Consider the following 22,588-nt stretch of genomic DNA (forward strand, 5'->3'; position numbering starts at 1 on the left):
CAAGTATTACTGAACCAAGGCAATTGTGACGTCTCCCATCTCCCCACCTTTGTGACACATTAAATGCACAGCTTCACAATGGGTAAACGCAAGGCCTTGGAGACTCCATGCCTAAATGTGAAGAAGTACAAAATGCCTGGAACTGGTAAGATGAGTACAAGTACAATAGATGATATAGACCTTCTCATTGAAGAAGTAGAAACAATATTGAACACTCAAATACCAAAAAATAAAAAGCCTGCAGGGGAAATAATGGAGCTGTTTAGTAAAAAATTGGTAAAAACCAAAGTCAGCTCTGAAACCTTATAGCCCGAGGACCCAGGTCCGACTACCGCTAGTCCCCCTCTCCATTTGAACAAGCAGCCATTTACTCCCTCTATTTTAATTGCTTCTAATGTACCCTGCTCCAACAGATTTTCTCTGTTGGAAGAAGAGGATGAGCTTATCTACCCGCACAATGCAACTGAACCAGCTACTAAATATATTGATATTTCCTCCTCGGAAGCATTGATAGTTACAGATGGTGTTTCCTCTTTGCACCTTAAGTTGGATAAGTTGCTATCTTCAGTTAACACCTTAGTCAATCGAAAGGAGAGTGACTGTTAAAGCAAGATTGCCAGCTCATGTTGCTGCCACACCAATGCTATCCCTACACCCATAATGCTTGAATCTGCACACAACATGGGATTGGGCAAAAATGTTAGGCAACCTAGGGGCGAGCATGATGGGCTCCCAATTCACAACAAACTCTCCTCCATCAATCTATCCACAAGCAACAAAGAATGTTGCAGCAAACACAGAGAGAACAATGGTGCATTTCTGCTGAATCCATGACCCGTTTGGTAACCCCAGAATGGACAACCAAGGTTTGTGCTAGCCCATGCAGATGCTAGACCCCTGAATAGCAGCAGAACATGGCCAAAAAAGCAAAGAGAGCAAGCTTGAGACAATAGATACCCTCACTTTGACACTCATACCACAGATTGCAGATATCCATATAACTTCAGGGGGGAAAATCATGCAGGATTAATTTATCTGACCCCCACCCCCCAACTTAGCTAACAATGCTTATGAGGACACAGAGTCCTTAATTAATAAAGTAACCCATTGTCTTAGAATGAAATAAGAATGTGTTTCAATAGTACGCTCCGATATAGACTGCATAATTAATATTAATTAGCTAGGTCGCAAACTGCACCTCACTCTAATTTGATATAATCACAGGGATGGTTGCCTCAAGTGTCAACAATCCATCATGTCTGTGATTATATTTAAATATTGAAACTTTATTTAAAACAGCCGATTTCCTAAAAGGAAACGGGCTTCTTTTTAAAAAACAAAAAAAACTTTTTTTTTTAAGTTTCTCTGAGAGTGGGTAGTAGTCACCTGAATCTCCGCTGCTTCCACAAAAACATTTCCCACAATCCACAAAAGGGAAAGTCTATAAAGAAAACCCCTCCATTTTACCATCCCAACTTTGGGTTCAGTAAGTTTTCAATGGTTTGCAACCAGGATTACTATCACAAACATTGTTTGATAGGGCACAGATTCAGTATTTGAAATGTACGTCCAAATGATAACTAAATTGGTATCCAGTCAGTCAATCAATGAAAACGTATTCAATAAAAAAACAGCAAAGCCATGAAATCAGAACAACAAAAAAATCACAAATAAACATTATCTACAGTTAATAATTTCCATTATTTAATAGCCAAAAAACCCTTAGTCAATAACAAATGTCAGGCCAGTCGGAAAGTTTAAATAAAGAAATATTGATCCACAACTTGGTAAACCACACTTTCTCAGTAAAAGAACCATATATTTACACAAACATAATTATAAAATTTACAAAAGAATTTACAAAAAAATTTAAAATGCATAGGTGTTTGAATAGATAATTGATCACACGGACCGAGAATAGTAATATCAAGTTTAGACTAACCTAAAGGAAAACATTTAAGATAGTGTGTTGAGCCCACCCTAAATGTAGTTAACAATCAATCATAGGATGGCATAATTAATAACAAGTAAGGCTCCAACCCATGTCTAGTCTTTACACATAAGACCTAACTGAGTGATGCCAGCTCATGCCAAACACTTGTTAGTGTCCTAACCTTGGTGATTTTATCTCATCTGATATTGTAGTTTTAATGTACACTATAGCTCACAACATTACACATCTTATGTGTATATTAAAGAGGGCTCCTCCTTTCCATTAATGCCAAAGGATACTCCGTAAATTTCTTCAATTTTCTGAACAAAGGTGCTCACCTTCAGCTGCCATACATCAGACTACTCCACTATAATACTGAATGGCCTCAGCATCATGGTGCCTGCTTCTTGAGTTCATATTCCCATCACATGAATACTAAACCCTCACATTCCATTAACATTTGCACATGCTCTGTCATGTGGTGAGAAGTAAAAAGTCAGAGAAATATGTGACTGTAGTTAGTACAACCTATCTATCCTTGTCTGACATCCCTTTTGCTTTTCCACATCTGACTTTGTGCCAGGCCCTTGCCTTCTTTTCATCCTCAAGTTACATCAAATATTTTCAGATTGTGAACATTTTAACAAAGAGATTTGGTTACTTGTTCAGCTTGTTTTTGCCTTTTAAATTGCATTCATATTTATATTCTCTTCTTTCTTTTCTTCCAGTAAATGCACTATTATGTTACTAATCACATTTCCTGTTTCCTGTTTCTCCAATCCTCTGTTAGCCACAGTTCTGTTACTGCAAACCAGTAGCCCAAACAGATGCTTGGTGGGGGTACCTAGATTTAGTGCTTCTAACAACTCTGCAAAACTCCTGAGGCACAGCCGGGAGCAGATAGAAAGATCGTGTTTTTAGCACTGTTATTTTTAAAATTGTAAATTGAAAGCTCTTTTTAAAATTGCACTTACCCTCCTGTCACACGACTGCTGTGTGCAGGCACCCCTTTTTCCCAGCAAACGAGGGCTGGAAAGGCTGAAATTGCCGATCTCCTACTAACTGCCATTACCCACTCCCTGACTGGGCCCCGCCCACTACGAGGCCACACCCCCTCCCCCTCTCATCCTCATAACAATGTGCATGCACCGGAAGCGCAGCGGACGAGCGCAGCGGGCGCGACGATGGCGCGCCGAAGGCGCGCTTAAGGCAAGCTCGTCTGCACTCGTCCGCGATCAGGAGGCGACCGGGGCCGGTCGTTATCTCCAACCCACCAGCCATTCCATCGCTACTTACACTCGATATGAGCTGCTGTCCCTGAAACCCCCCCCAGTGCGCGACTTGCCTTTTTCCCTCCTCTGACGCTCAAAGCCATGCTCATGCTTGCACTGCCTGCAATTTTTCCCTTCCCGCTCCTGGTCATACTATCAGGATGACCCATGCCCTGAACTCCCCCTCCTCGCATGGAGCGCAATCCCGGTCTGACCCTCCGAGCTGCCTTGATTAACTGCAGATCTCTGAGTAAACACGCCATTGACATCTGGCAGTCCCTTCGGGACAACGACTGGGACCTGCTTTTTTTAACCGAAACATGGCTGAACGACACCACGGATCCCGCCATCACCCTCGCACTGCCGGAGGGCTATAACATCATCTGTGCAAACAGACCCTATGGTAAATCTGGGGGTGGTGTTGCGTTAATTCACAAATCCAAATGGACGGTGACCCTCCCCCTTTTGACCAAATTGACAGTATTGAAGGCCTCCCCTTCAATGTTCAAATTTCCCCGTCCTCTTCTTGTTCCGGTATTCTTATCTACCGCCACCCGCATTCCAATGCCTCCCACTTATTGGCTCTGGCCGACTATCTCACTCAGCTTAGCACACGCTACGCCAATTTCACCGCCCTAGGAGACTTCAATCTCCACGTCAATAACGAATCCTGCTCACACAGCAGTAACTTCATATCGACGCTAGCAGTTTGCAAGTTAGTCCAAATTATTACTCTACCCATGCATAAAGCAGGTCACACTTTAGATCTGATCTGCTCTAACTTACCATCTATCCGGGCCACATCCCCTATCCCGGTTATATGGTCGGATCACTTTCTCATCCCTTTTGAGATCGACATTCCTTGCCACGTCAGACCCGCTATCGCCCCTAAATCATCAGGCAGAAACTGGAGTCGCATCACCCCTGAATCGCTCCTGGGATATCTAAAAAACACTCTTCCCTGTCCGTCGTCCGATCCGGATTGTCAGATTGACCACCTGGACGCATGGATTAGTCAGGCCTTGGACGCTCTGGCTCCTATCAAACCCACTAAAACCTACAGGGCGGCACCCTCCGCACCATGGTACTCCGATGAGCTCTGGCAGAAAAAGGCCTCCTGTAAATCCCTCGAACGCCTCTGGAGACAAAACTACTCCCTGGACAGCAAATCCACTTATTAATCAGCCCTTAAAGAATATCGGAGAATGATCGAAAAACACAAACGAGATTTTCTGGCCTCCAGAATTAACCTTGCCAGTAATGGCGCAAGGGAAATTTTCAACATAGTGAGATCCTTCACTAACCCCAATGCGCTGACTCGTACTCAGCCCGCCTCTCAGTCGCTTTGCGACAAACTTTCACAATTCTTTGAGGATAAAATCGAGGCTATCTATTCCTCCTTCCCCCCCCCAACATAGTAGGACGAAAAAAGGAACTCATCACTCCTACCCTATTCGAATTTGCAACCATTTCAGAAGCAGATTCTATGGCTGAACTTATCAAATGCAAATCAGGCTCACCCAAAGACCCTTGGCCTGCTAAGCAATATAAGAATCTTGCTTCCCTTCTCAACCCTCACCTCAATCTTATCTGGAATGACTCTCTCAGAATGGGCTGTTTCCCTGCCAAATGGAAACATGCCTCCTTAGTCCCCATCCTTAAAAAACCCAATTTGGATCCAGACAACCCCAGTAACTACAGGCCTATTTCTCTCTTGCCTGCCCCAGCTAAGATCCTGGAAAAACTGGTACATTCCCAGTTGTCGAATTACATTGAAACCAATGGCCTTCTCCACGACTCCCAGCACGGTTTCAGGTCGGGCCACAGCACCGAGTCGGCCCTAATCGAAATGGCTGACTCGGTGAGGTGGATGCTTGACCAAGGGTCGAGGGCGGTGTTGGTGCTGCTGGATCTTTCGGCAGCATTAGACACCGTCTCTCACAAAATCCTGCTGGAAAGACTGGAGGACCTAGGGTTGGGCGGCGCTGTCCTGAAATGGTTCTCATCCTACCTTTCGGACCGCACACAGCAGGTCTTCACTCCTCCATTCTCCTCTCCTGCCAGACCTCTCAAATGGGGAGTCCCACAGGGTTCTTCCCTGAGCCCGCTCCTTTTTAATGTGTATTTCACCCCCCTGGCCAAGCTGATTGCACAGACGGGGATCAAATCCACTTCCTACGCTGATGACATCCAGCTTCTTTTTACTTTCAACTCCCCTTCCGCCTCAGCTTTTGATCCACTGAAATCCTGTCTCAGGGACATCTCGAGCTGGATGGATGCCAATTCCCTCCGACTCAATGCGGGAAAAACAGAGATCCTTTTTTTTAACACACCATCCCCCCTGGATTCTAGTATTTGGTGGCCAGAAGACTTGAGCCTAGCTCCCACCCCTAAAGACTCGGTGAGAAATCTTGGAGTTCGCTGGGACAATCAACTTAGCTTTAAAAATCAGGTACAAACTGTAGCTACCTCCTGCTTCGCTAAGATTAGAACCATAAAACGTCTTATCAACTACCTGCCGGCAGACTGCCGTAAGACTGTGATCCAGGCACTGATCCTATCCCATCTTGATTATGCCAATGCCCTCTACCTTGGTATCACAGCAGGCCTCTGCCATAAACTCCAGACGGTCCAAAATGCCGCCGCCCGGCTGGTGGAGAGAATCCCGGCTAGACACCATATCACTCCCCATCTCCGCAAATTGCATTGGCTGCCCATAGATAAAAGATGTGTGTTCAAGGCCATGACACTGGCCTTCCGAGCACCAAAAGGCAGTGGGTCGGCACATCTGAAAAACACCCTGCAACCCTATGCCAACTCCAGGACTTTATGTTCTAATACCCTCCATTTCCTGGAAACTCCCCGATTTAAACGCTCTCGGGCAGGTGGGAAAACCTTTGAGGTCTGCACCTCTCAGCGCTGGAACAAGCTTCCACTAGCCCTACGCACCTGTCAGACAGAATCAGCTTTCCGTAAATCCTTGAAAACACATCTATTCTCCTCTTAATACTCGACATCTGACCCTATGACCTCTATTTTTCAGAGCTCTCAGCGCCGGGACGCCCCGTTGGGGTCGCTGCGCGCTCTACAAAACTCTCAAATAAATAAATAAATAAATAAATAAAGAGGCGAATACACAGACAAGATTTCATTCTACTTATTATGACTCAGTTTGATCCTATGCTTCCCCGAATCTCTTTCTTGTTCCGGGTTTTTGACGTTTCTGAAGATGAAAAACACCACACATTGCCAATAAAGTACAAGGGTAGAGATAGCTGACTTAATTGTAACTGCAAATGCCTTCCGCCCAGTAAGTAAAGCTGGAGTGCCCTTTATCTCCTCTTTGGGAAGGACTATAACACAACATAATTAAAATGTTCATTATTATGCACTACAATTTGTATTCTGTTCTTGAAGACCAGTCACCTTGAACTGAACCTTGGACTAAAACAGTCCTTGATAAACCTACAATAAAGCAAGATTAATATCTTCTCCATTCGATCTTCAAGTTCAACTTTGAAGGCCAAGAGAACTTTATGAATGCGTGATTAGTTCAAATTACAGAACAACTCTCTTTTCCCTTTTACTGCTTAGAGGTTGTGTTTCACGCTATATATGTACCTGGTAGGTATCTCATAAAAAAAGTTAATAACTAGCAATCCAAGAAGCTACCTGGGGGTGCAAGGTGCACAGCGCTCACTCAGCACCTTTAGTTGTAAAATGCATAGATCAGTAGTTTATGGTCAGTATGAACCAGAATGGAATGTCCTACAAATAGAACTTAAAATAGAGATTTGTCTAGTGCAAGCTAAGGGTTCTCATTCCACCACTGAATAGTGATTATATGCTTCTTTTAAAGAATGGGACAAAAAGGCAGTAGTATTCTCCCTTTCATCTATAATATAAGAGAGAGTGCTATCACAAAGGAAATGCCGTCAGGGCAACAAGTTGTATTCTATCTATGGCCTGTGTAATGCTGCTTCTGAGCAAGTTCGTTTTCCAGTACTTATCATGGCATCCACTTAACCTAGTAAAATGTCCCATTTCCGGATGAAAAATGCACCTACAAGTGTATTATTAATGATGATATTGCAGTAGACTATTGGTTTTCATGTGGCAGCTTAAGAAACACTCCCTGTAAACTGTTTTTTTGTTTTGGTATGCCATCTCAAGTTACCCTGTATAAAACCTGTGCAGTACTACTGAATAGGATTCTAAATAAGTGTTCGGCTAATGCAAAAGGTGAATATTCTGTGATGTCTGTATCAGAAAAGAACACTTTTGCACTATGTGCCTTAAATTAGTTGTAAACGTTGATAAGCAATGTTTTATGATATGTTTTGAAAATGTTTACACCAAAAACTATACTCTTGTAATTTATAAAATATTTATGAAAGACTTCAGCTCAAGCACTTGATAACCGAGAACATTCGTATTTGTGTGTAAGGTGTATGCAAATAAAATACTGGTCACTGAAGTCTGTGTAAAAGTGCCTACATAATTTTCATGACAACACTTGGAAATTAGCATTGACTTCTGCTGTACTACTTGTACCAGTGTTGCAAAATAAAAATCTAAATAAAATTAAGAAGGAGAGACTTCTGTCAGTCTGGGTTGCTGAGATGAATACCTGCTGTTTCTGTAGTTTTTAACTGGTACGACTGCGGAATGGTGTTCCATTAATTTCTAGACAACCTAAAGTTGGGGACAAGACCGAAGATATGGTTTTGCAAATATCATCCCTGGGGAGATGACAGAAAGTGATCCTGGAAGATTTATACAAAGTGGTCACTTGCACATGGCAGCGGATCAACAAACTATGACTCATCCGAGAACAACACACATTTGGGCTACTTCATCTACATTACTCTGGTGAGAGAACCAGTTAGAGAGACCATCCATTACTCATGACCAGTTATAGCAAGGACCCATAGTCCTTCAAACTAAAAACGTAAGTGGTTGATTTTCTCATGTCTGGGTGATGATGAGCATGGACTTAAAAATTTGAATATTGTATAGTAGACAGACTGAGTATTGAGGACAAACTGGAGACCTATTCACTTTACCGATGAACTTCAAGTTTCTCTCTGGTAATGTAGGCTAAGGAAGCAGATGCATGAATAGCCTCCTGGATGACATTTGATGGATGAATAACAAAATTATAGAATAGTGAATTGGTTTTAAGCTACAAATTATTTATATTGTGACTAAAATCGGTTAGTACCCTTTATGCAAAACCTGGCATTCACTACAGTTCATTTCAAAGGGGACCATGACTCTCCCTTTTATAGTATTTATTTATTTCTAGATGCAGGGTCCATTTCATTAAAACCTGTAGAGGCTACCACACCATATTGTTCTGGTTGTGGGCCAGTGAAACAGTATTGACTAGTGCTGTTTCAATGTGGTCATTAAGAGCATATCTTGAGATTTACAGTCCTGGTAAACCTTTAGAATCCGCCTAATTAAATCTTTAAATGCAAATTTGTAGAAAACGGATGAACCGATTTACACCAATTAACAATGAGCACACTTTCTCAGTAAAGTTCTATAGGCCAAATTTAGGGTAATTCCATACAGCTGTTTTTTCTGTCTCATGTCCCAAAATGGGAGTTAATGTGGAAAATCAGTGTTTTGGGACCCCCGCTTTTCTCTTGGTCCATTAGACAGAGCACCACCAAACTTTCCCCTGAAGGAGCTGAAGTAGATATACTTTATTTGGAGAAGTTTTGCAAAGATTCGTCAAACAGCTCCAAAGTTGATAGTGAAACAAAAAACACTCTTCCTATGGAACTTTGACCTAACAAAACTACACAGTGGCAAATGCCAATGCGTTTTGTTTGTATATATATCTATATTCACTGAAAAAAACACAGGTTTCAAGGATGTTATAGTTAGGCTGACATTTCACTCGTACAAAACCAAAGACTCTCAGCCGTATTTAGTCAGCTGAGATAACTATAACTCGCGCCCCTGCAATGCACTTTTGATGACTTCGCATATTACATCTCTCATGACATGGTCAGTGACATCACTGATGTCATCGCTGAAGACATCTTAAATAACATCACTGATGACCTCATCCAGTGACTAAGTGTTTCTCAAAAGCTTATGAATTATATATATATATATATATATATATATATATATATATATATATATATATATATATATATATATATATATTACCTACTGGCGATAGCCAGTAGGTATATATAGTTAGGATTTTTTTCCTATGGGATTTTTGAAAATTCTATGTCGAATAACTTTGGCGTTTGAGGACAGAATTGGCTGAAATTTTCAGGAAAATGGAACATTTTGTTTCTGAGCAGCCCCTGAAAATTTGGGGGGGTTTCGTCAAGGGGGGGCCGAGAAAAAAGGGGGGTCCCAAAACGTGTTTTTCCCATGCAATTTTCCATAGGGCGGTTGGCCTCACTTTTAGCCTGAACGGCTGAATGGATTTACACCAAACTTGGCAAAATTGTAGGGACTGGTAGCCCGATGTGCCTTTGCTATGTCTCAAGATATAGGCTCCAGTGGTTTTTACGAAAATTAACTTTGAAAAATATATATTGGGCTACATTGGGCTATATATATGTTGGAGCCCAAATGTAGCCCAATGTAGCCCAATGTAGCCCAAAGATGGCCACCAGAGACAAAAAAAACAAATGTAGCCCAAATATCAGCCAGATGTAGCCCAACTATAGCCCAATGACAGAATGTCCCAGAGTGTTCTAAAGAACAACTAGAGTGCTAACAGTCCTACTTATTACAAAGGTATGGCACACCTGAAGCCATCTTGATTGGAATAAAGTGGTAACTCTTAAAACATTTAATTTAAAAATGAACAAAATGAGGGGGTTCATTTTGCCATAGAAAGTATGATTAGCGAATATATGACGAAATCCCCGCATACCATCAGTCCGCAAAAAAAATCCCGCATGTACTATTAGGCCGCAAATTAAAATAACGAAAACTTTTAGAACGAATATGCCTTTAGCATACACTAAACAACTAAACTACCCTAAACCCTAAAACACTACCCCCAGCATGACCCTACACTACACAAACAGTACAACACTACCCTAAACCCTAAAACACTACCCCAGCATGACCCTACACTACACAAACACTACAACACTACCCTAAACCCTAAAACACTAGCCCCAGCATGACCCTACACTACGCAAACACAACAACACTACCCAAAACCCTAAAACACTACACCCCAGCATGACCCTACACTACACAAACACTACAACACTACCCTAAACCCTAAAACACTACCCCCAGCATGACCCTACACTACACAAACACTACAACACAGCCCTAAACCCTAAAACACTACCCCCAGCATGACCCTACACTACGCAAACACTACAACACAACCCTAAACCCTAAAACACTACCCCCAGCATGACCCTACACTACGCAAACACTACAACACTACCCTAAACCCTAAACCACTACCCCCAGCATGACCCTACACTACGCAAACACTACAACACTACCCAAAACCCTAAAACACTACACCCCAGCATGACCCTACACTACGCAAACACTACAACACTACCCTAAACCCTAAAACACTACCCCCAGCATGACCCTACACTACGCAAACACTACAACACTACCCAAAACACTACACCCCAGCATGACCCTACACTACGCAAACACTACAACACTACCCTAAACCCTAAAACACTACCCCCAGCATGACCCTACACTACGCAAACACTACAACACTACCCTAAACCCTAAAACACTACCCCCAGCATGACCCTACACTACGCAAACACTACAACACTACCCTAAACCCTAAAACACTACCCCCAGCATGACCCTACACTACGCAAACACTACAACACTACCCAAAACCCTAAAACACTACCCCCAGCATGACCCTACACTACGCAAACACTACAACACTACCCAAAACCCTAAAACACTACCCCTCAGCATGACCCTACACTACACAAACACTACAACACTACCCAAAACCCTAAAACACTACCCCCAGCATGACCCTACACTACGCAAACACTACAACACTACCCAAAACCCTAAAACACTACCCCCAGCATGACCCTACACTACGCAAACACTACAACACTACCCAAAACCCTAAAACACTACACCCCAGCATGACCCTACACTACGCAAACACTACAACACTACCCAAAACCCTAAAACACTACACCCCAGCATGACCCTACACTACGCAAACACTACAACACTACCCAAAACCCTAAAACACTACCCCCAGCATGACCCTACACTACGCAAACACTACAACACTACCCAAAACCCTAAAACACTACCCCCAGCATGACCCTACACTACGCAAACACTACAACACTACCCTAAACCCTAAAATACTACACCCCAGCATGACCCTACACTACGCAAACACTACAACACTACCCAAAACCCTAAAACACTACCCCCAGCATGATCTACACTACGCAAACACTACAACACTATCCTAAACCCTAAAACACTACGCCCAGCATGACCCTACACTACACAAACACTACAACACTACCCTAAACCCTAAAACACTAGCCCCAGCATGACCCTACACTACGCAAACACTACAACACAACCCTAAACCCTAAAACACTACCCCCAGCATGACCCTACACTACGCAAACACTACAACACTACCCTAAACCCTAAAACACTACCCCAGCATGACCCTACACTACGCAAACACTACAACGCAACCCTAAACCCTAAAACACTACCCCCAGCATGACCCTACACTAAACAACCACCACAACTCTACACTACACTAACACAACACTACACTACACAACACTACACTACACTACACAATCACTAACCCACGAAAAAATGAACACAAACCCACTTACCTCTCTCGTCATCGTGGTTTTCACAACGCAAATGCATTTACCATACATGCCTTTAAAACGTAATTCTTTGTAAAGGCATGCGCGATAAATGCACATGCGTTTTGAAAAAATGCGGGATAATGGTATGCGAGGTCAATGACCTTGCGGGATAATGGTATGCGAACTGAAAGTCTGCGGGATAAAAAATGCGGGAAAATGGCTGCAAACCATGATTAGCAGCAGACTTCCCTGGTGAGCACTAGCTTTACTACAGTGATCTAATGAGCAACTAGAGTGCTAACATTCAGAATTTATGGCAAATGTGTGACACATCTGAATGCCTTCTTGATAGAACCAAAGTAAACAAGCATTGAAAATGCAATAGATCTCGCCCTCGTTTAAGTTAAAGCCATTCTGTTTGTAATGAGGTGGCTTTTTAGCTTTGCTTTTAGTGTTTTTAAAACTTTCATGTAAATAACATGCATATGTATGCATATATGTATATGTATGCATGCATTTATATTTATATAGATATGCAGATTATGTATGTTTATATATGTATATTACCTACTGGCGATAGCCAGTGGGTATATATAGTTAGGATTTTTTCTCTTTGGGATTTCTGAAAATTCTATGTCTAATAACTTTGGCGTTTGTGGACGGAATTGGCTGATATTTTCAGGAAATTGGCACATTTTGTTTCTGAGCAGCCCCTGAAAATGTGGGGGGGTTTCGTCAAGGGGGGGCCGAGAAAAAAGGGGGGTCCCAAAACGCGTTTTTCCCATTCATTTTTCCATAGGGCGGTTGGACTCACTTTTAGCTCGAACGGCTGAATAGATTTACATGAAACTTGGCAAAATTGTAGATATGGTTTGCCCGACGTGCCTTTGCTATGTCTCAATATATGTGCTCCAGTGGATTTTGAGAAATTAACGTTTAAAAAAATATATATATCTGTGACAGCGCTCCGGTTAGCGCCCCGGTTCGCGTACCTGACGCGTAACGGAACTTCGCGAAGCGAAGCTGATTGGCTCTCCGGTGTCTGTCAACATTCTAAACAGTCCGGAGCGGCCACCATCTTGTCTCTCGGTAGGTTTGAGAGACAAGATGTGGTGAAAAAAGAAGGGGGAAATGAAGGAAAGGGGGCAAGGTAAACCCCTCCTGACCCCCTAGGATTGATGAGGGGGATATTAAAGTCCCCCGTGATTTTTCGCGGTAGAGGCGCTTCCCGGTACGCGAACCGGGCAGCTAACCGGCAGCGTAGCGGGAGTCCGCCATCTTGTGTTTCTGGAGCGTCCGGTTCGCGTACCGGGTAGCGTCCTGGTAAGCGTAACAAGGGGAAAACCAAGAGAAACAGTAAAAAAAAAATTAAGGGAATAGATTTCCAGCAAACTTGGCAAAATTGTAGGGACTGTTTGTTTGATGTGCCTTTGCAAGGCCTCAAGATATGTGCACATGTGGATTTTGTCTAATTAAGGTTAAAAAAAATATATATGTAAATGTAAATGTAGCCGTACTTGTAAAGCGCACTGATACTCCTGAGTGTCCTGGCGCTGTACTCATACCGCTAGGGAACCCTTCCTGGTTTTTCCCCGTGAAATGTCCACTCCTGGGCATCCCCAGGGTGCAACCAGGCATCCCTAGCGCTGTAGGGGGCCGTTGTGGAGACTAAGCAAGCTATTGCCCAGAGTTGCAGCGTGGGACCCATGCTTAGAGTAGGCACCGAGGCGAGAAATCAGGTCCGAGGAATTATGAGCCCAAGATCCGCCGAGACCAGCCAAAGCAGGAATTGAACCCTGGTCCCGGGCCAGACCTCTGCATCAGGGTCTGCCGCTCTAACCATTGAGCCACACACTTTGAGATGTCATCAGTGATGTCATTTGAGATGTCATCAGTGATGTCACTGACCATGTCATGAATGATGTAATATGTGACATCATCAGCAGTGGATTGCGGGTGCGCGATATATAGTTAGTGCAACTAACTATATATGGAATTTCATTGGTTTTATGTCAATAAAATGTCCAGCTAACTATATATGGTCTCTAACCTATGGTTTTTTCAGTGAATATATATATATACATATATATATTGCAACACCAATTGTCCTGTCGCAAAGGGAGCACATTAAAGTTGGTGCCAGAGTCGAGACCAGGACAGGGTCTCGTATTATATTCCACACAAAAAATAATTACTCTTGGCACTTCGCTTGGTAAATTATGATACTGCCGTGAAAAGGAACTATAGGTTCGAAACGCGTAGGCAATCGCAGTTGTGGAATAAACTAACTTAAATTTACCAAGCGGAGTGCCAAGAGTAATTATTTTTTGTGTGGAATATATATACATATATATATATATATATATAAATATCCTGAGATTGGGACTATCATACTGCCCCCCCCAGGAACTTTGACTATGCAACTACCCGCATGGATGCCTTTAGATTTATAAGGAAATTAAAATTGAGCAAGTTCCACCGCATGCAACCATATAAAAGAACAAAAAATGTACCTCCACAGAGCCCATCCCTCCTCACTGCAGGCGATGCATCCTCCTTTCAGGAAATCTGGTCATTGCAACAAGAAGGGGCTGATGTTAGCCTTATGGAAACTACACTAACAGGTGCTGGGACAGGGACTGGCACAACACCGTTCAAGGCAAAATCAACTTTCCTTCCGATTATGCCCCATGACAACTTGGATGTCTACCATGACTTTATCATAGAGGACTTGAAATAACTATACACAACTACAAACAAAAAATACTCTGCTATTTACAGACAAAATCAAAACTATGAAAACTTAATAAAGAAATTAAGTGTGAATAAAAGTGTCGTAGTAAAACAGGCCGACAAGGGCGGCAACATTGTTTTGTGGGAGCGAGACCTCTATATAAAAAAAGCAGAAAGTCAGTTGGGGGACCAATCCTGCTATAGGAAGAGCAACTTAGGGGCAATCAGAGCTGCCTGGAATGAACAAAACTCCAAATTGATTGCCTGGAAGAGTGGTGGGTTAATTTCCAAGGATGAATTTCAATTCCTGAAAAAAGACTATCCAGTAATTCCCACCTTCTACCTGTTGCCAAAGGTGCACAAAGACATTTCTGTTCCACCCGGAAGGCCAATCATATCAGCAATTGGTAGCTCCACCGAAAATATTTCGAGGTACGTCGATTATTTCCTGCAAGAATGGGTAATACAACTAAAATCATATGTGAGAGACACAACAGAATTTTTAACCAAATTGGAACAAGTGGTTTGGAGTGACGAATATTTGTTAATGACTTTAGATGTGAAGTCACTATACACTCCCATCAGATACAGTGATGGTATCAAAGCAGTTGAACACTACCTAAACAAACGCCCTATGAACTATGTACACCACAACAAAATGATTATTGGCATGTTAAAACTTTGCCTTGAACAAAATTACTTTATGTTTTATGGCCAGATATACCAACATCTACGAGGGGTGGCCATGGGGGCCTGCTTTTCCCCCAGTTTCGCGTGCTTGCACATGGGACTGTGGGAGGAGCGGGTCCTCATGGGGGACCACGAAGCTATAATGAGTAACAATGTAATCATGTATTTGAGGTACATAGATGACTTATTCCTAATTTGGAAGGGGTCCATGAAGGAGGCAACTGACTTTGTTAAAAAACTTAATATTAACAACTACAACTTAGAGTTTACATCTGAGATTCATAAGGAGAGAGTTAACTTCCTAGATGTAGAAGTGTATATCAAGGATAATGTTTTGGAGAGAAAATTGCACAGGAAGGAAACCTCGGGGAATACACTGCTGCATGCCACGAGTCAGCATCCTAGACATCTCATACGCAGCATCCCTTACGGGGAAATGCTGCGTATGAGACGGTTATGTAGTACCGACTGGGAATGTGATAAAGCCCAAAGAGAGAGTAAGATCCGCTTTCTGGAGAGAGGGTACAGTGCTGACTTAGTGGATAGTGCCATAGAACGAACACGCAGCATCCCCAGGGAACAAACTTTGAAGGGCAAAGACCAGACCATTGTGGCAAATGCCGAATCTGTACAATCAAGGGCCATTGTCACCTACAGCATTCAACATGCTGAGATTAGGAAGATCTTCAGTAGAAATTGGAGCCTGGTAAAAAGAGACCCAATATTAGGTAATTTAGTCTCCAACAGGCCGGAATTGACTTTTCGCAAGTCTTCGACAATGGCAAACGCATTAGTGAGCAACAACTTGGACAAACCACTATCAGGGACCTGGATGGACCTTAATAAGGGTTTCAAAAAGTGTCCATTTTGTAAAGCCTGTCGACAAGGTGTTAACAAGACTCACTACTCCTTTCCCTTTCACGACAAACCAATTGCCATAAAGCATAGACTTACATGCAAAACAGAATATGTGGTCTATGTGCTGCAATGTCCATGTGGGCTTTGCTATGTGGGCAGCACTCGACTGCCCGCCCACAAACGGATCTTGCAGCATCTTCGAGTCATCTCAGGAAAAGATCCATCTTATCCAGTAGCACGGCATTTCGAATCGACCCATAACAGCAACCCTGATGGATTAACATACTATCTGGTCGACACAATCCCGCCCCTCAAGAGGGGAGGCAACAGGGATGCGAAATTACGACTACTGGAGACTAGATATATCCTGGAGTTTAACAGCAAGAATCCGGGAGGCCTCAATGCCAGTGAGGATATGTACACCTGTCTATAACAATATCTTCAATAATATTACAGCCTACGTGCTAGTTTATCAACTCTTGGTTTGTGACTCACATATCTGGGACCAGATAGAGTCAAGATGATATAGCTAGAGTGTCTGTTTCCCCAATGCAATTATTTTTAAACCACATTCACATTCCATTCACGTTGGGTGGCTTTCCCAGTACTCTTATGGGGGATATTAGGATATCCAACAGCTATGCACTAATCCTAGCCGACATTCAGAGACTAGGATCTTTAGATCAGAACAGTTTTAGGCTAATGGTGGGGTTTTGGGATTGCGAGGCAGGATACTATTTCATTCAAGACTATCCACTCCTCCCATTATCCTCACCAGGCTTTGCATTATTCTGGTAAAATCAATGTAAATATTAAGTTATATGAAATTTTGGATTGCCTTGTAAATATGACTTATTTTATTGGTTTTTTAATATGTAAAAATGGCTTTTAATAATCGTCTATTTTTCACATATTTATTTGTATATAGTATATGTTTTTCTTAGCATTTGAAAAGTATATATTTACATTACCTTGGGTACTATGCCCTGAATATGCTGCTTGCTGCTAACATTTTTTGCAGTAATTCTATTATGTCTACTGTTTGAATATGTCACACAGCTGTTGTTGGTTTAAGTGGATTCCACTATATATACCCTCATTTGTGTCATTGACACATCATGTGATCAAGCCTCTTCGAGAGGCGAAACGCGTCATGACAGTTGCTGGCTGGAATTTAGATCACAAATAAAGCACTGAAAATTTGCACTTATCTGCGGTTTCGCTCTGACGTTATTTTTGCTGCCGTTGTGGAGAAGGAGCATGATGGATGGCGTCTTTTGACATATATAAATATATATATATATATATATATATATATATATATATATATATCAACGCTCCAGACTCCACTCTTCCTCACGGATCACTCGTAGGCGGGTGCGGTTTGCGGCAGTGGACAACCGCTCAACACAAAGCTCCCATTCTCAAAATTTCATTTAAGAATTACCGCACTCACAGAGGGGGACGTGGCACATTTTTCTTTAATACCAACAATCCACAAACGCGTTTCGGCTGCAAGCCTTCATAAGTGTCGATGACTCCCCATAGAACAGCATGTTAATAAAGTTTCCTGCATATGCATTAGCATCAAAAGGGGACATGGATCACTTTAGAGACCAGCGCGCCATCTTGGAATTTACTCCCGTTTATCACTACGTAGCCCTTCAAGTATTTACATTTACATGTGCAGGCGCGCATTTATAATTCAGTCCCTATATTATATATTGCAAAGTTCTCATAAAAGTGATCACTCAACTACAATATCGCCGTGGATCGGCTTATCTCCCTACAGTACCCAACTGTAGGGAGAGACAGACATGCTACGTTAAGTTTCAGCACTCATCACCACTCCAATGCTTTAAACATAATGCTTCTTATTCGCAATTGCAGTAAGGCATGAGATGTTTACCGTAACGTGCATACAAAGTTCAAAATTACACAATTCAAATCTAGCCGTGCATCGGCAAGTGTCCCCTTTACAAGAGTCAATACCACAAGAAAAATGTGAGGCAGCCAGGCATAGACAGTTTTGCTAACCGCAGAATCCAGCAAGCAATACATAAAGGTAAGTCAGGACCCACCCATAAGTGTTCAAGACCCCAATAAATACTCAGGAAATCCCAAAATTACAAAGTTCCAGTTCAAACAATTCATTCTATTCGGAAATTCCCAAGATTCATCGAGAAGATTCAGGAGACTGTAGAAAAATCATAGATTCAAAGAATACAAAAATTCAAAAAATTCCCTCATTTCAAAATTCTAAAAATTCTGACTATTTTCAGAAGTTTTACAGTTCAAGTCTAACTCTATCGCCCACATTAAGAAAAGGTGTAAATAGCTCAAGAATAATCGACACTCCAGGGAGAGAGTTCCTATCATTTCCCCAAATGCACCGCCAGCTCTTCCCCACTATTCAAGCCCATTGGGGATTTGGTCATCAGGTCAATTATATACCTGGATTCCAGGTTTCTAAGTTTCCTGAGCCTGTCGCCCCCTCTGATGTTATTCGGGACAAAATCCAATTCAAAATACTGCAGTTTACCCCAATCGCTATGATGTAATTCTGCAAAATGTCTTGCGACAGGGTCAGCCTTATCAATTGCCCTCAAGTGCTAAAGAATCCTTATCTTCAACTGATGGATAGTGCTGACCTTGTAATGTAGGCCACACGGGCAGACTAAACAATAGACAGCATAGGGTGTACTGAATGTGATTAATTTATCAATAGCCTTAGTTTTTACAATGCCAGGCAAACTGTATGTTAGAACTCGTTTGCTTCCCGCACATGCCTTAGACCTGCAGCACGGGAAAAATCCCTTCATTTCTTTCAGTGTCCCCATCCTTGGTCCGGCCTTTTCTAGGTGACTCCTTACTAATAAATCCCTCAGAGACCTAGCCTTACGGAAAGTAACCTGCGGTCGTGCTGGTATATCTTCCTTAATAGTAGGGTCTGTTTTCAGGATATGCCAGTTTTTTTTAGCATTCTCCTCAAATGACTAGATTCAGAAGAGTAAGGTGTGATCATGCGAAACTTATATATATATATATATATATATGTTACCTACTGGCGGTTGCCAGTAGGTAGTTAAAGTTTGGACCTAGTTACCATAGGAAAATCACAACATTCCATTCCCAATAACTTTGACACCGATTGAAGAATCTGTGCAAAATTTTCAAAACTTATGGTCCACTCCTGTCCCTTCCTATCTTATAGTTTCGGGGTGATTCGGCAAGTGGGGGCTGAGAAAAAAGAGGGGTCCCAAAGCAGGTTTTCCCCATGCAATTTTTCATAGGAAACTTTAGACACGACTACAGCCCGAACTGCTGAACAGAATTACACCAAATTTGGCAAAAAGTTAGCCCTTGGTTCAGAAAGATCCCTTTTTGTTAAATGGTGTAAATCCGTTCAGTAGTTGCTGAAAAAAATCAAAATTAAAAAAGTTTCGATATCTAGAGGTGCGCAGAATACGCACAACCTGCAGATTAGGATCAGCACACCCTGTCGATCACGAGTTGCATTCTAATTGGCTGTGAACACTCGAAACCAGGAACTGTTGGCAGCAATCTTGTGCCTCGGTCAAAGCGAGACACAAGAAAACAGTAACATGAAGGCAGAAATCAAGAAGAGGGGGCAGGGTTAAAACACCCAGGCCTGCTTAGGGGGTCCTACAAGGACCTCCAGGGCTAAAAAATCCCCCTTTTTTTTTTAAACACCGAGATGTGCTCTGATTGCGCAGATCCAGCTGCGAAAATGAAAAAACAAAGTGCAGGCTCCAATCCCCCCCCACACTACCCCGGGGACTGCCATCCAAGGCTTTGTTTTTTAATGTGGGGGGCATTTAAGCCCCCTCCCATGCCCTGGGGACCGCCACCCCGGGGCTTTTATTAATATATTTGCGGGGGCACAAGGCCCCCTGCTGCCCCAGGGACCTCCACCTCGTGAGGATTTTATTTCCTGTGTGGGGCTGGAGCCCCCCGCATGCCCCAGGGACGCCAGCTCCCCGGGGCTCTAATTATTAAAAATGGGGGCTCCGTGATGGACCCCCAAGCCCTGGGGACCACCACCCCGCGGGGCTTTGTAAATGTTGGGAGGGGGGCCGCGGGGCCCCCCCTCCTGGAGCACTTGATGGCCCTAGGTACCACCACCCCCCAGGCCAGCTCCTGTAGTGTCCTGGGGTGCCCACCACCAGGACATAGCTGTTTGCTATGGCAGGGTGGGAGCCTCACAGCTACTGCCCTGTCATAGCAAACTGGGGTTTGGTTTTTGGAAGAGAGAGCAGGGAAACCTGCTCCCTCTTCCAAAAACTTAAGCTGCATGTTAGCAGCTCCCCATGTGGAAAAGCAATGCCAGCTCCCGAAGGATGCAGGGAACCGGCGGGATCGTGGGGGATTGGGGCGCCCCCCACGGTCCCCATCATTGTGTATAGGCCACGGGGGATTGGGTCCCTGGGGAGAATAGAAATTAGTGGTAGGAGGCAATTTTTTTTACTGAAAAATTTGGAGTCGCGACTCCAGCACGGTGCTCAGCGTGGCCCCCTGGCGTGAACACGCATGGTACCCGACTTCTGGTGTAGCCCCCTGTTGTGAACGCACTGGGTGCGCGACTCCCAACGTACCCCCTGGTGTGAACGCGCTGGGTGCACGAGTCCAAAACGCGCATGGTGCGCGACACCCAGCGCGCCCCCCCGGGTGTGAACACGCTGGGTGCGCGACTCCAAGCTAGAAAAACTAATAGTTTTTAAATATAAATCAAACTTATATGTTTAGATCTTGGGTGCCTCTAAAAAGAGCCCTTGTGTTTTTTTGTAAGTACCTATGCAGAGTCTAAAGTTGTTGAGAAAGACTCTGTTACCCTCATCTGTGAAATGTACACTATCTCTCCTGTAGATGACATACATATTAAAACGCAGATTGTTGTTGTAAATAGACCCATGCTATAATCTCTGAGATAGGCAGAAACAGCTTTACTGACATGTTTCCTAGCTTTCTCAATTTGTGGACAAAATTTATCGGACCGGTTCCATTTCAGTCTTTGGCATATGTTAGAGTAGACAAAGACAGTTTTTGGGAAAAGTAACATTAATTCTGCAAAGGTGTCCTTCATTACCATTTCTAGACCTACCCCAGTCAAAGTACCTAGGTCATTACCACCTCAGTACACGATTATGAGGTCAGGGTGTTGGAGATGCAAAAAGGATTTAACCAATGGCATTAATTGGTGCCACTTTAATCCTGTCTGTCCAATCCATTTAATGTCTACAATTTGCAAAGCTAGATCTTTATTATTACCTCTGCTTTAAGCATACCTTTTTCACCAGAAAATATAGCTGTGTCCCACAATCCACACTCTAAGCATCTTGAAGGGAAGTCTGGATGCACTCAGAAGATGTTTGTAGGTGAAGTAGACAGTTTGTAAAATAAGATGTTTCTAAAATGGTGGACAAGATGCAGTTTTAAAAAAAGAAGAGAAATGATCGGCTGATTGAGAATATTATAAACTGAAAAATAAGGTGCATGTTTCTGTGTTTTAAAAGCATGTTTCTTATTGGTTAGTAAAAAGTTTCAGAAAGGTATATTAGATAAGATAAGCTTGTACTTTGAAAAGTCAAGCACACTTGCTGTTTTAATTTGTAACATTGTGTGCTGAACTTGTGACCTGTGTGTTCAGTTGAGTGTTCCATGAACTGTTACTATGGTTACAGGCTTTAAGCAGAATGGGGGCAGGGTTGAAAGTTATGTTAATTGTCAAGGGTTGAAATGTGTAACCAATAGAAATGTGTGTTAGCTTTTGAATTAATGTGGGAAGCAATGGGATTTGATATATATACACAGGTATATGTGTGCAGAATGAGAGGGAAAGTTTGCAATTTTGGGGTTTTGCTAAGAGCAGTGCACTATATCCCTTGTGTGCATAAGAACATCTGGTGTGTGATTCAGATATTTCATAATCTACAAATCAATTTGAAAGATGATGTAATAATTTGTGAGGTGTTCTATGTGGTGCCTTTGTTTTTAAACATAAAATATAATTCATAAAATTTGAAATTATTGATATATATTCTAATGAAGAAATATTTATTGCAGTGTTTTGTAATGTGTTTAAATGTTGTTTAATATACACTTTGCATAGTATTATGTGTGTTTTGGACTTGGAAAATGAGTCAGGAATTCAGACAAGGAGTGGTATAGTCAAATGTGTATAATCTATCTGGTCCTTTAACCCCTTCCAGACTACTGAGTCTCTCCTG

This window comes from Lissotriton helveticus, chromosome 1_1 (assembly GCF_964261635.1).
Source record: "Lissotriton helveticus chromosome 1_1, aLisHel1.1, whole genome shotgun sequence".
Taxonomy (NCBI): Eukaryota; Metazoa; Chordata; class Amphibia; order Caudata; family Salamandridae; genus Lissotriton; species Lissotriton helveticus.